This window comes from Mandrillus leucophaeus, unplaced genomic scaffold (assembly GCF_000951045.1).
Source record: "Mandrillus leucophaeus isolate KB7577 unplaced genomic scaffold, Mleu.le_1.0 Scaffold33, whole genome shotgun sequence".
Taxonomy (NCBI): domain Eukaryota; kingdom Metazoa; phylum Chordata; class Mammalia; order Primates; family Cercopithecidae; genus Mandrillus; species Mandrillus leucophaeus.
Window position 1 is genome coordinate 2,408,835 of NW_012103476.1, and position 14,053 is coordinate 2,422,887.

The window sequence follows — 14,053 nt, forward strand, 5'->3', positions numbered from 1 at the left end:
TACCATAGCCTAGCCAAATGGATACATAAAATTAAGCATACGATTGTATTCATATATATTTATATGAATGACTTTATTCAGTGTGAACAATTTATAATACAGTTACTATATTCTGAAGTGATTAAGAGCCTCACAAGATGAAGTGAGTAGTTATCTTAATTTTTCCTGAAAATCTCATATATATGTGTATACACACACACACACACACACACACACACACACACATATAAGTTTGGAGAGAGACGGATGAAGTCTTTAAGAAGCCAATGGAGTACTAAATCCATCCCTCCAAGGGATGCATACATAATTCAACGCTCCCATTCTCCTAAGTTATGAAACTTCTATGGTAATACAATTAAAATCAATTCTATTTTTTAATGTATTTTAGTAAGCTTTTTAATAGTATAATACTGTTGGAAGTAGGCTCATTAACTAGAATGGAAAAATTTGTGCCATTTACAATTTTTTAAAAAATATGTCCAATTTGGAAGTGCAAATTTAATATACCTGTATAATTGTTGGTAAAAGCACATGTTTTTGGAATGTATCAGTTAAGATGCGTAGAATACAGACAAGTGCTAAAGGAGATGTTATTTTGAAATACTCTGTAGTTACAGAAAGTAAATATAATCCAGATGGATCTACCCTACCACCTTGGGAGAAAGTACCTAGTATGAATTAAGTTCGTTTAGTTTAAAGGTTCTAAATTTTCATGACTATCTCTTCATAGAAACATTGGGATTACATTATGTAGTATACATTGGACTATAGAATAGTTATGTATTTTTGATACAGTCTTACTATAATGAAATGTCAATTAATTTTTATGTATTTGATCTCCTATCAATATATTTACTATCTTTGGTTTCCAGCTTTGTATTGATCCCCTCTATACTTGGCTATTCTATTCATTTTGACATGTTTCTTCAGTGTCTGTCACGTTTTAATCCTTTGCCTTTACTGAAGTTAGATTTTGTAGCTACGAGCAAGTTAATAAATAGATCTGAACACATGTAATTGTATTCACTAAAACATTAAATTTCCTTATATTTTGGTAATGCCTGTTAAAACACATCATAAAATCTTTTTCATTAATTTCAATTGCACAAAAACTAATTGAGTGAATACAGTGGAATGAAAATATAATGTACTAATTGGTATGCAAATCATTAGTAAGATGAACCTGAAAGATTTAAAAATGGAATCGCTTCACAATTTCTATTAAAGGAAAACTGTATATTATACACATTAGGCAGAATCCCATGTATTTTCTATATCCTCATAAAAAAATGGGAAAACTGTAGGGAGGAGAACATCACACACTGGGGCCTATTGGGGGGTGGGGGGTCTAGGGGAGGGATAACATTAAGAGAAATACCTAATGTAGGTGACGGGTTAACACCATGGCACGTGTATATCTATGTAACAAAACTGCACATTCTGTACTTGTACCCTAGAACTTAAAGCATAATAAAAAGTAACAATTTAAAAAATTATGAACACTCTAAATATCCCTTCCCTGTCCCTTTTTACTGAAATTTATTGACATTTAGCAATCAGTTTTTTTTTTTCCATTAATTAAGGAGGTGTGATGCCATGAAGCAGGGAAAAAACAAAATCCCCTGATAAATGTGGATTTGAGTCCCTCTTCTGGTAGTGACTAACTGTGAGGTCACGGGCAGCTCACTTAACTCTTTGTCAGATTCTAAGAAAGATAATCTTATAAAAATGAGGAAAATAACATTTTCCGTCTAGCTGTAAAACAATGTATAATTATTTGCATACAATAAATATTCAATAAATGGAAGCTATACTAACAGATATATAAATGACACACTTATATTGTTGATGTTGCCTGAATACATAAATGCATAGAATATAGTTTATGCCCCGGCATACAAAATTATATATCGCATTATCCCTTCTGCTTAGTGCTTTACATGTTATATTAATGCCCATAAAAACTTTGATGAGGAAGGATGATTACCCTCAATATTGATAAAGTAACTGGTGTTCACAAATGCCAAGAAACTCTAATCCCTTCAAACGGAAGTCAGGATTCACATGTGAGACTGTCTATGTTGTTCCTCTGCAGTGTGACATCTGCTTCTTCCAAACTACTGAAATTATTCATTTAAATTTTATCAGTGTCTGAAAGATCGCCAAATCTAATGCTTTTGTTTCTGGTTTTGGTTTTGTTCTCTTTTGTTTTAAATTGTCTGGGTGGGGTGGCCCACACCTGTAATCCCAGATATTTGGGATGCTGAGGCGAGAGGATCACTCGAAGCCAGGAGTTTAAGACCAGCCTGGGAAACATAGTGACATCCCATCTCTTAAAAAACAAAAACAAAAACAAAACAAAACAAACAAACAAACAAAATATATATATGTGTGTATATAAGCATTGTGGTGCGTGCTAGTAGTTGGGAGGCTGAGGTGGGAGGATCCCTTGAGCCTAGGAGTTGGATGCTACAGTGAGCTATGATGGTGCCACTGCACTCCAGCTTCAGTGATAGAGACCCTGCCTCAAAAAATTAATTAAAAATTAAAAAGTAAACTAAATAAGAAATTGTATTTTATCTCAGGAGGCATTATATATGACTTTTATATATGAATATATATGATATATATATGACCTTTATATGTGAATATATATGTACGTATTCAATTTATTTGAGAATACCTCTGCAACCTATATTCCTAATTTATCATAACATGTACCTCTCCTGTAGAGGAGCAGAACTGTTTGTTGTTTATCCAAAATATTTTGCCCAAAACCTGATTTGCTTATTTTGAATAGTAGACTTTAAAAAATAAAGTCTACTGTTTCTGAAATTACAAGTGCTCTGTAAGCACTTTTCTCTCTCTCCCTTTCTCTCTCTCCCTTTCTCTCTCTGTCTCTTTTTTTTTTTTTTTAACATTATGGTATTTGACATGCCCTTGGACTTCCTCCTCTTTCCCTGAAGTCAGATCAGTTTGTTGTGATAATGCATACGGTGGTAAAAAGAATGAATTATGGAAACAAATCTGTATTAGAATCTATGATCTTGAGCAAGACACATACTTCTGAAACTTGTTTTCTCATCAGTAGATAACAATGACGCTTATCTTGCAGGGATAGTATAAAGCTTAAATGGAAAACATTTGTCAAGCATCTAACATAATTCACATCACGACATATCATATCACTTCAAAATTTGGTTACACCACATTACATACTTATTTTTGAGATTGTGGCCACAAGGTATATGGCTTTTCTAAAGTTCTGCCATGGAACCTTTTTCACCCTATGTATTTTATTTCTGTGGAAAATTTCATCCACACTCATGTTTATAAATATTATTTTATTATTAGGCTATCCATAATCATTCTGCTTTTTTGATCCAGATACATCTTTCTCTTCCTCACTGCCTACTTAGTCTCTGTTCTGTTTCCTCTATTTTATGTCTATTCTCTACCCTTTTCTCAAAATATCCTCTTAATGTATATATTTTACCTTAACAGAGTCTAAAATTATCAATGAATATTCTTGCTACACAAAAGACTAAAAGTCAGATAAATGACTTTTATATATGAATATATGATATGTATGACCTTTATATATGAATATATATATTTTTTCAATTTATTTGAGAATACCTCTGCAACCTATATTCCTAATTTATCATAACATGTACCTAACCTGTAGAGGAGCAGAACTGTTTGTTGTTTATCCAAAATATTTTGCCCATAACCTGATTTGCTTATTTTAAATAGCAGACTTTAAAAAAACAGTCTACTGTTTCTGAAATTAAACCCATTATTCAAAGACAAATTCTGATTTTACCCTATAACTAAAGCTATTAAAGCTCCTTCTAAAGAGAATGGTGTCTTCCCTTATACATGTTTGCTTCTTAAATACTCTGTTGATTACTTGTGTGGATTATTATTATCATTTTCCTTTTGTTTTTATGCAACACATATATGCATAATCATTTAGCACTCTTAGTCCTCATACTATTTACTAAACTGCCTTATTAAATGTCAGATTGTGTTGAATCACCTTTACATAATTTCTTACATGATTTTCATTCTATAAATATAAAATTTAATTAGGAAATTTCTAGAATCACAAAAATATCCATGCAATAACAACAGATTCAATAGCATTTAGTATTTTTAAGAAATTTACTCTTATTTTTCAGATGTTTTCATTTTGTGTCTGTGAGAACCATTATACATAATCAATACTATGCTTTAAAACTCATTACTATCTAGTTATATTCTCTATAATAAAGTATTTCTTTTCCGGTGTGTCACAAAGCTCATGATTTCAGGTTATATAAAGGAAATGGTGAATAAATTGCAAGGAAAATATTACCCTTCTTTCTTTCAAGCTAAATATGCGTATTTCCATTCAGTAATCGCCAACATAGAGAATGCCAGTATTAGATTTTTGTGAGCCATGCAGTGCCCTGAAGAATTTATAAAACAGGGAAACATAAAGTTTGAGTGAGTGCACCATGCTATGTTATGTGATATATAGCAGATTTTGCCAGTACTGTGGAAGCAGCCTTGCTCTGAAAGTTCTTTTCCAACTAGGGTTTGATTGAAGCACACGACTGAAAGAGAAAACAGTTATATTAATAAAATTCAGAAGTCAATGCTTTATCTCAAAACATTGCCGAACTGCATACAATATAAACAGAGATAAAGTGACATGCCTAAGACGAATAAAACATCATCTAAAAACAGAAAATAAAGCAGAAAACGCATTTGCAATCATCACATTTCAAACACAATTGGAGAGTCCTGAAAGATAGTCCATATGAAAGAGAAAGCAGTCACGGAACACAGTGCAGGACAAGGTGGGGAGTGGGGGGCCCAGGGCTCTCTGGAACATTTATTATCATTGTAGAGCTCAGAAAGTATTTTTCTTAGGAAGCCACTGACACTCGGTTTTCAATCCAGCCATAGAAATGTGCAGCAATTTGAGAGTCAGTACAGAATGTTAAAGACAAAATTTTCCCTCATGGGTGTTATCAAATACTACAAAGTCTTTAAGACTTGAAAGTTTTTCACTTTTCCACGCTTCTGTGGATAAGAAAGAAATTTCTCCAAGAAAGAAAAGCAATTTTGTTTGCTGTGAGAGTTAGCGAATGGCCCTCCATTGTGCTTCAGATGTTACTGTATTTCCACTGTGCTTAAGATGTCTTTGTTTTATCCTAAATACACAGAATATTTAAAGATAATCCAGGTAGAATATAAGCAACTATGTAGGTGCTATTCTTTTATCTATAGCTTGTACTTTCAAATAGCTGCACTTCACCAATGAATTGTTTTAAATAATTTTTTGTACGAAATACTTGTAATCATTGCAGAAGCACATATAAATATATATTAAATATGCTTTTAGAGGTAATATAAAACTTTACCTCTAAATTTCACACAAAAGTTCTCATTTTATATTATGTACATTCATTGAATCCTAAATAAAATTAATATAAAGAGAATATTATCTATACAGTGGCAATATTTACTAAAGTTTTGTTTGTAATATATAATTAGCAGACAAAGACTGAACCTGAACAGATGCCCTTATCTTGGGAAGCCTATTGTAAAATTAATGGATTTTAATGTTATATATAGAACCATTGTCCATAGCATTCCTCTTAGCAATTGCAAAACCATTAAAACCAGTGATGAAATAGAAAAGATCGTTGCATATTACCTTAAAAATTATCAACTATAAAAGAAAAATAAGAACTCTGCTTCATTATCTGTTAGAATGGCATGTATGAAATGTTGGCTCCTTTCTAAATCATACAAAATAATTTACAGTTTCTGGAGAGGACTTAGAATTACCCCCATAAAAGATGTGGAATCAACCCAAATGCCCATCAACAATAGACTGAAGAAAACGTGGTACATATAAACTGTAGAATACTATGCAGCCATGAAAAGGAATGCGTTCATGTCCTTTGCAGGGACATGGATGAAGCTGGAAACCATTATCCTCAGCAAACTAACACAGGAACCGAAAGCCAAACTACACATATTCCCACTTAAAAGTGGGAGCTGAACAATGAGAACACATTGACACAGGACAGGGAACAACACACTCTGGGGCTTGTCAGGGGGTCAGGGAGAGAAAGTATTAGGAAAGATAGCAAAAACAAATACATGCTGGGCTTAATACCCAGGTAATGGGTTGATAGGTGCAGTAAACCACCATGGCACATGTTTATCCATGTAACAAACCTGCACGTCCTGCATATGTACCCCAGATCTAAAAAAATACAAAAAAAAAAAAAAAAAAAATCAGGTACCCAACATATATTGTTTATTTTGAAGGTGATGAAATTTACATATCAGGCAGTTTGTAGAATTTCTCCAAGCTCACATCATGAATTAATGTCATACTTATATCTCAGTGTGTTAATTAAATGGTGCTAAATAACTTATTACAGGGGTCAGAACATGTAAGCATATTTTATCACTAGTACTAGATATGAACCTGTTTATTTTATTTAAATTTCAGTTTTTTATTCTATTTAATATCTTAGTCTTTACTCATAAATTTCACCTAAAATTAAAGTTGTAAAATATGCAGCAAATTAAAATTAAATTGAATTTCCAGAAATCACAGCATGTAGTAATATTCCAAAATTGATTTGGAATGAGGCCAACACACCAAAGAATTAATGAACATACTTATCTATTATCATACATAGTAATATCTAAATTGTTCTACCAAAAAGAAACCTGCGTTTGTATGTTTATCACAGCACTACTCACAATAGCAAAGACATGGGATCAGCCTAGGTGGCTATCGATAGCGGTGGTACAAACACCATGGAATAGTAGGCCGCCATAAAAAGAATGAAATCATGTCCTTTGTGGCATCGTGGATGCAGCTGGAGGCCATTTTCGTAAGCAAATTAACGCAGAAACAGAAAACCAAATGCTGCATGTTCTCACTCATAAGTAAGATATAAACAGTTAGCACACACAGACACAAAGACGGGAACAGTAGACACAGGGGATTTCAAAAGCAGGGAGGGAAGAAAGGAGGCAAAGGATGAAAAACAACCCATCGGGTGCTATGTGCAGTACTGGGACGACAGGATTATTAGAAGCACAAACCTCAGCATCCTACAAAATGCCCATATAACAAACCTGCCCCAAATTCAAAATTAAAATAAAAAAATAAAATACTTTAGTTTTGGATTTCAGAATAGGCAACATAAAGGGAAACAGAAACAAATGTATGTGAGCTACGTTAATATTGATTACCTCAGATTTCATTTTGAGTAAACACAACTTGGAATAACACTTCGAAATCCCTGATAGAGTTTTCACTGCAAAGACTAAAGGAGAAGATAGTATTTGAATTTTAGCAAGGCAGTTTTGTTGGACTAAATGCCACAATGCCTATTCTGTTTATTTCAAAACTAAAAATATATAAAATACTACCAAACCTTAAAAGTAGCAAGAAAGCCAAATGCCCTGATAAGGTCATAGTCGATTTGCCTTGAACCATCTGAAGATGTCTGTATCTGTGATTGTTACTCACAAAGGACAGCCTGCTTAGAGTCAAAGGCTATATTAGTAGTGAAGAGTAACAAACAGTAGAGCTTTTGAAATTCTGTGCAATACAGTTCAATCAGTTTAGAAACAGAGCTCTTACAATTCACACACTGTCCATCTTCACCTAGGAACAACACAAGGGTACTTTAACATTAGAACGCGTATTAATACACTTGATCACCTTAATAGATCAAAGGAGGAAAAATATGCATATGATTATTGAAGTTGATGGAAGAAAAGAATTTAAAACTCATGTATAATAAGAACTATTAGCAAGTTGGGAATAATAAATAATCTTACTCTGATAAATTCTATGAAGAGCCTATGGCACATATAAGTAATGGAGAAATTTAGTTCACATCATCTTTGAAGTAAGGCATAAGACAATGTTACTGCAAACAAGTACTCTGTTGAACATAGACGTAAAGATATTTATAAGTGCCACAGTGAAATAATAATAAGTAAATAGTTTAAAAGGACTGGAAAAGAAAAATAATGCTATTATTGCAGATTATATAACTGATGACAGTAAATCAAGAGAATCTACAGGCAAACTATTAAGGTCCATTAAAATGTTCACCTAGATCACTTGGACTCGGGAAGGGGAACATCACACACTGGGGCCTATCATGGGGAGGGGGGAGGAGGGAGGGATTGCATTGGGAGTTATACCTGATGTAAATGACGAGTTGATGGGTGCTGACGAGTTGATGGGTGCAGCACACCAACATGGCACAAGTATACATATGTAACAAACCTGCACGTTATGCACATGTACCCTAGAACTTAAAGTATAATAATAATAATAATAATAATAAAAAATGTTCACCTAGATCACTGAATCTACATCTCATATAAAGAAAAGGTAGTTACTATAAAAACATAAAAGAAGATATTTAAGTTCAAACAAAAAGATACTTTTTAGAGTTGTAAATATAAGTCATGTAGAAGTAAAGTTAAAAATAATGTACAAGTGCTTTGTAGAGATGTAGAAAACATAGTCAAAACCCCAAGGATCTAAATAATAACAAGATATGTTTATTGTTAGAAAGATGAAACATAATGGTGAATAATTTAATAAAATAATATGCAAATCCAATGCAGTTCCGAAGAGCATTTCATAGTTTTTCATAGAGCATGAGCTTCTGAATCGAAAATGAATTTGGAAATGTAAATGTTGATGAATAGCAAAGATTATTTTGAAGAATAAAACAAGGTTTATTTCTCTAGCAGATATGTCTAAATAAAAGATGTATTAACTTGTTGTTGGCATTTTAAATTGTGGAGAAATCATTCAATTAATAATTTGTAGAAAATTGGCTATCTGAATGGAAAAAATTGAGTTATATCCCCATCTCCTCCTACAAGTTAGAAAAGAAGTCTTTCAAATTAAAGAGCTTTTGTGAGTAGCACAATTTTAAAACTTAGAGATATGTAAGTGATTTTTTATGATTTTTAGGTAAGGGAAACAAGATAAATAATACAACTAATGACTTTTAATGAATTCAATTTTGTAAAATTTAAAAATTCCTGTGAGATGAGAAAAATCATAAAAGCTCAGAGTGAAGGTGAATCACAGATAGGGAGCGGACAATCCAACCCATGCCAATGATAAAGGGTTAGAAAGATTTGCATCAATGACAAAAGAATCTAATGGAAAATTGCTAAAGAAAGTCAACAGAGAATTCATAGAAAATGAAAACTGAATGGCCAATTATGGTCTCACTAGTAATCAGACAAATGCTTATTTTAACAAAGACATTGGTAAAAAGATAAGTCTAATAGCATCAGGGGCTGTCAGATTAATACATGATTAATGGAAATAGAAAGTCATACAATTTATTAAATTCAGGAAATTAAAGTTTACAATCATGATACGTCAGCAATTTTCTGGCTGATACCTAGTCTGCAGAAACTCTTGAATATATAATTTGTATTGTTTGTCATTGCAATGATCTTAATAACAGAGAAGTAAAACCAACATAAATATGTTTCTGTTAGAGAATAGACAAATAAACTACAGTTTATTCCCACAATGAAATAGTATATACTGATGAAGAGGAATGAAGTACCTCTTCATGAGTCATGATGAAAAAAAAACTGAAAACATTGAGAGAAGTACTCAAATATAAAATATTTCAAAATTGTACGTTAAAAAGGATACAGTTCATGTAAAACTTTAAAACACAGAAATGATATGTTTTGTGTGTTTAGATTGCATATATGTAGCCTAAAGATAAAACTCTTCATAGGAACCATCAATATTACTTTGGAGATAGTATTTACACCTGGGAGGGAAGAAAGGTGAAGGGATGGCAGTTGGATATTAGCCATATCTGCTGCAACTTTTAACACTTTGTTTAGTAAATAAAAATCCAGACAAACTATGGCAAAACATTATATCTTAACACTGGGTCATAATTTTTGTTACATTTTTATTTTGTGTTTTCCTTTATGTTTGCATTTAATTGTTTAAACATTAATTGTTTTTAAACATTAAGTAATTTCTAAATTATATTTAAAGTTATTTTGTGTAAACATATGATTTAAGTTACTCTTTTGTGTATTTCAAAATGTATGTGTGTGTTCTTGTGAAATGGCTTTAGATTAATAATAATGGTGGACATTTTCTTCTTTAATTATTTTCTCTACCCTTTGTTGCCCACAAAACACATTGAGCTTGCTTAGAGATGTTAATGTGGTATTTGAGGGGATTTTAGTTTATCAAAATAATTTAAAAGTAATAAAATATACCTAAATGCATTATCAAATGCCTGTCACTTTAATATCTTAATAACCTATATTTGATTTGCTGCATTGCTTGCAATAGAGCATAGTAAATATAAAGTTATAGACACATTTCTTATTTACATGCTGTTGACTTTGTTCATGTCAAAATTATATTCGAAATATATGGAAAACAACGAAATATGATAATGTCTTTAATAAGAACATTTTTACTAAAAATTTATATCTTAGGCATTATAGTATTAATACTTTCTATTGGTTTTTTTGTGTTGTGGACATTTGCAAATACTTTGCATACATATATTTAATTAATATTCATGCACCCGATGGCTCAGCTCTTATAGATGAGACACATAGAGTCAAGAATGTCAAGTAAGTTGCCCAAGTTTGCATAGTCGGGAAGTGGTACATCTGGCAATTGCGTTCTAATAGTTATCTTCCGGATTAAGTGCTTATTTCATTATCTCATTATCTCATTCTGCCTATGAGTCTCTTTTGTTCATACCATATTGTATGCGAATCTAGTCCCTAACTAGTTCAATAAGTACTTAGTGAATCCATTCTTGTATCAGTTATTGTTCTTGGCTGGTAGTATGGAAGCGATAAGGATTTTTCATGAACCAAAAATATATTAGCCATCTCAGACGTATTTTAAGCTTCTCTGAACTATAAATTGGTCACTGTTTTGGAGATTACATTAAGCCTTGTATAAAATCAATAAAAATATCATATAAAATTATTAAAATATATGCACAAGAACTGTTCTAACAGATTTATATTTGTTTGAGAGAAACACACACAAGTAAGAGATAATTATTATTATCATTTTAGCAATGAGTAATCTTAGGCACATAAATTGTATGGACTTTGTCTAAATTCTCATAGTCATGAGGTGCCTGAGCTGGGTGATTAGTCTCTGTCAGTAGTCATGAAATGCTATTTGTTGCAAAAAGAAAAAAATTAGAAAATACATTATTTTTAGTTATTTTAATTACTATATAATGTATTAAAAAATTGAAAGAAGCAACCATTATTCTGTATTTATCTCTTGCATATTTATTGTATATTTATCTCATCCATATTCGTCTAAGTTTTTTAAAAAATCATTGTCTCACTTTTTTTTGAGATCGTGATGATAAAAGGTAGTTTCAGATTTGTTTGATTTTAATGTCTTGTATAAAAACATAAAAATTGGCCATGCTGTCTATTCCCAAAATATTTATTTTGTGTCCATTATGTGATTTTACTGGACCATGTATTCCAAGCCTGAAGCCCAAAGATACTAAAGCACTCCTTTTCAATCACAATGTGCTTTCATCCTGTAACTACAAATATTATTCTGTGATGTTTCTTCTTTCCTCTCTCTCCCCTCTCTTTCCCACTCTCATCTCACCACGATGAAAAATATCAAATCTATCTTATTCATCTTTGTAAATTGTTTTGCTATCAGTAGGGTGCTTAGCCATAATCTATTTTTAAGAATTGTGTCAAAATTTAATCATGTTGCTCTCCAAAATGTTCTCAGGTGATGTTAGAACCAGAAAATAGGAAAATCACACTTTCATGAGTGTTCTGTTTAAGGGCTTATAATTTAAGCACAAAAATATTGCATAAAATATACATCGGTCTTGGTTCATTAACAACACTTCTGGTAATACCTATGAAGTTCCGAACCACGGACAGAGTATGCTTTCCTACCTTATGCCCATAGTTGTAGGTGACTGGAATATTTCATTATAGAAAGAGATATGAGAGAGATGCAGACACAATTTGGGAAATTACAACATATTTCCGAGGACATTACTCCAGTGCGTGCTGGATGTCAAATTTTGAAAATTTAAAAATTTGCAAAATTAACAGGCAATTTCTGGCAAGATGAGTGATTGAGAATTAATTATTATTGCTAAAACCCTAGAAGTGATATATTGATGTTCACTAAGAAAATTTGAAAGTACAATGCCAGAAGTACCTAGTTGCCTAACTCTTGAAGCTATAGAGCTGATTTAGTAGATGAGGGAGCAGTAAATTTAGCAGAACTTTTCATAAAACAGAGATGTGCATGGAACATCCAAAATATTACCTAATAAATTGAACTTCTCTGGGATTTATATGGCAGTTATCCCTTTTATAATTTAATGGGCAAAGTTCTGACAAAAAACTTACAGGAATATATGTATCATTATCATGTACTTCCTGGGAAAACAGTATAAGATTTTCACTTTTGGAAAAAGAAACAGAATATAAAATTAAATGTAACTGCCAAAAGACTTGGCTTATTATAATTTTTTACTATATAATTAATGCATATCATTATGGGCAACTGCTAATGACTCTATGTATTAAACTATGTTTCAAGGACAGTTTTAATAGTTTAATAATTGTTAGAAATTTTTAAGGGGCAAAATATAGGAGAGTTTATTTAATATATCTTGGTTCTAAAATCTTGAAAAAATTTCCACTGGAGTAAATATTATACAGAATAATTTTGTTCGATTTGAGGGAACTCATAATGAGATATTATTTATGGATATTATGGAGGTCATACTGTTTCCAACCCCACACATCTTACGTTAATGTGTCATTTTCTCATCTATTGAGGTCTGAGATTTCCAAACAACTGATGAATATCTCTTTAAATGTAAAGGCTTATTTGTGTATATAATTACCACTTTACATAATTATTTTACATTCATTTTGTATGTTTTCTGCCTACGTACACAGCATATGCTCAACACAATGGCTTTTCTTGATGAAATTTTACCATTATGAAAACCAGCTTTCTTAATTGTAATATGTTTTCCTCAGTCGTGTCAGTTGTTTAGCTCCTAACTCAGAAGCACCCCTTCACATATTCACATCACTCTTAAAGATAATTTTAAATCCTTTCTCCCCAGTTATCTTGCAGGAAGGGTGAGCTCTGATGATACTTGATTGATAGAGAGGATCGTAAGGAGCTTTCTGATGGTTGAGGGCTGTAGACACCTGTCACCCAAATAATGCTGGAGTTACTTACATTTTTACCAGTTATGCATGTTTGCATTTTTGTTATACTCAAATTATATGAAGAAAATGTAAACAAATAATTTTTGAAGAATACATAGATAGATACACATTCATATATAAATTACCAATAAAAAACAGATTACTGACTTGTGAAAACTTGTTATGTTAATATTAACAATTCTATTTATAAATGCACTGAATTAAATTTTGTTTTAGGTTTTAGAGGAATCAGTTAATAATCACTGTTGGGTTTCAATTGTACAGCTGTATCTGAATATTGCTTGAGTTGCCACTTGATGGCAGTCATGTCTTTGGCATCAAAAGGGCAGTTTGCTTCTCTTCTGGTAAATAGGATTTAGAGTATTTAAAAATATAGTCAATGATCTTTGCAAAATTTAACTTGTTATGGGAAAAATAACATCCATTAATAGGACTAATTTTTGCTATATATGTAAACATATATTTCATGCATGATTTTTAATTATGTGTAGACAATTATTAGAAAAAGTTCTCAAAGTATTTTACCTTTTAAAATTATTTTCTGGTGGAATCCCAACATTGCTTTAGTTTTATATGCCATCTTTTCTATCAGTGTCATAAACTGTAGGAGCAACTCACCCATGTGCTGTATTTGACCCAGAATTTAAAAAATTCCAAAGTCTTTTGACATATTTAATTACAAAATGGTTTCCAAATGTTGTTTCTTGAAGACCTGAAAATTTCTATAGTCTTA

At 31.7% G+C, this 14,053-nt stretch overlaps 1 protein-coding gene and 1 long non-coding RNA gene across 2 annotated transcripts in view; one reads left to right on the forward strand and one right to left on the reverse strand.

Annotated features, from left to right (window-relative positions):
- Positions 1 to 14,053, forward strand: part of NCAM2 (neural cell adhesion molecule 2) — a 422,844-nt gene that overhangs the window by 93,948 nt on the left and 314,843 nt on the right. The window lies entirely within an intron of this gene.
- LOC105545467 lies at positions 4,160 to 7,694 on the reverse strand. Its single transcript, XR_001006928.1, has 2 exons — positions 7,513 to 7,694; positions 4,160 to 4,601 (listed from the first exon to the last, which is right to left on the reverse strand). It is a non-coding gene; the product is annotated as an uncharacterized LOC105545467 (long non-coding RNA).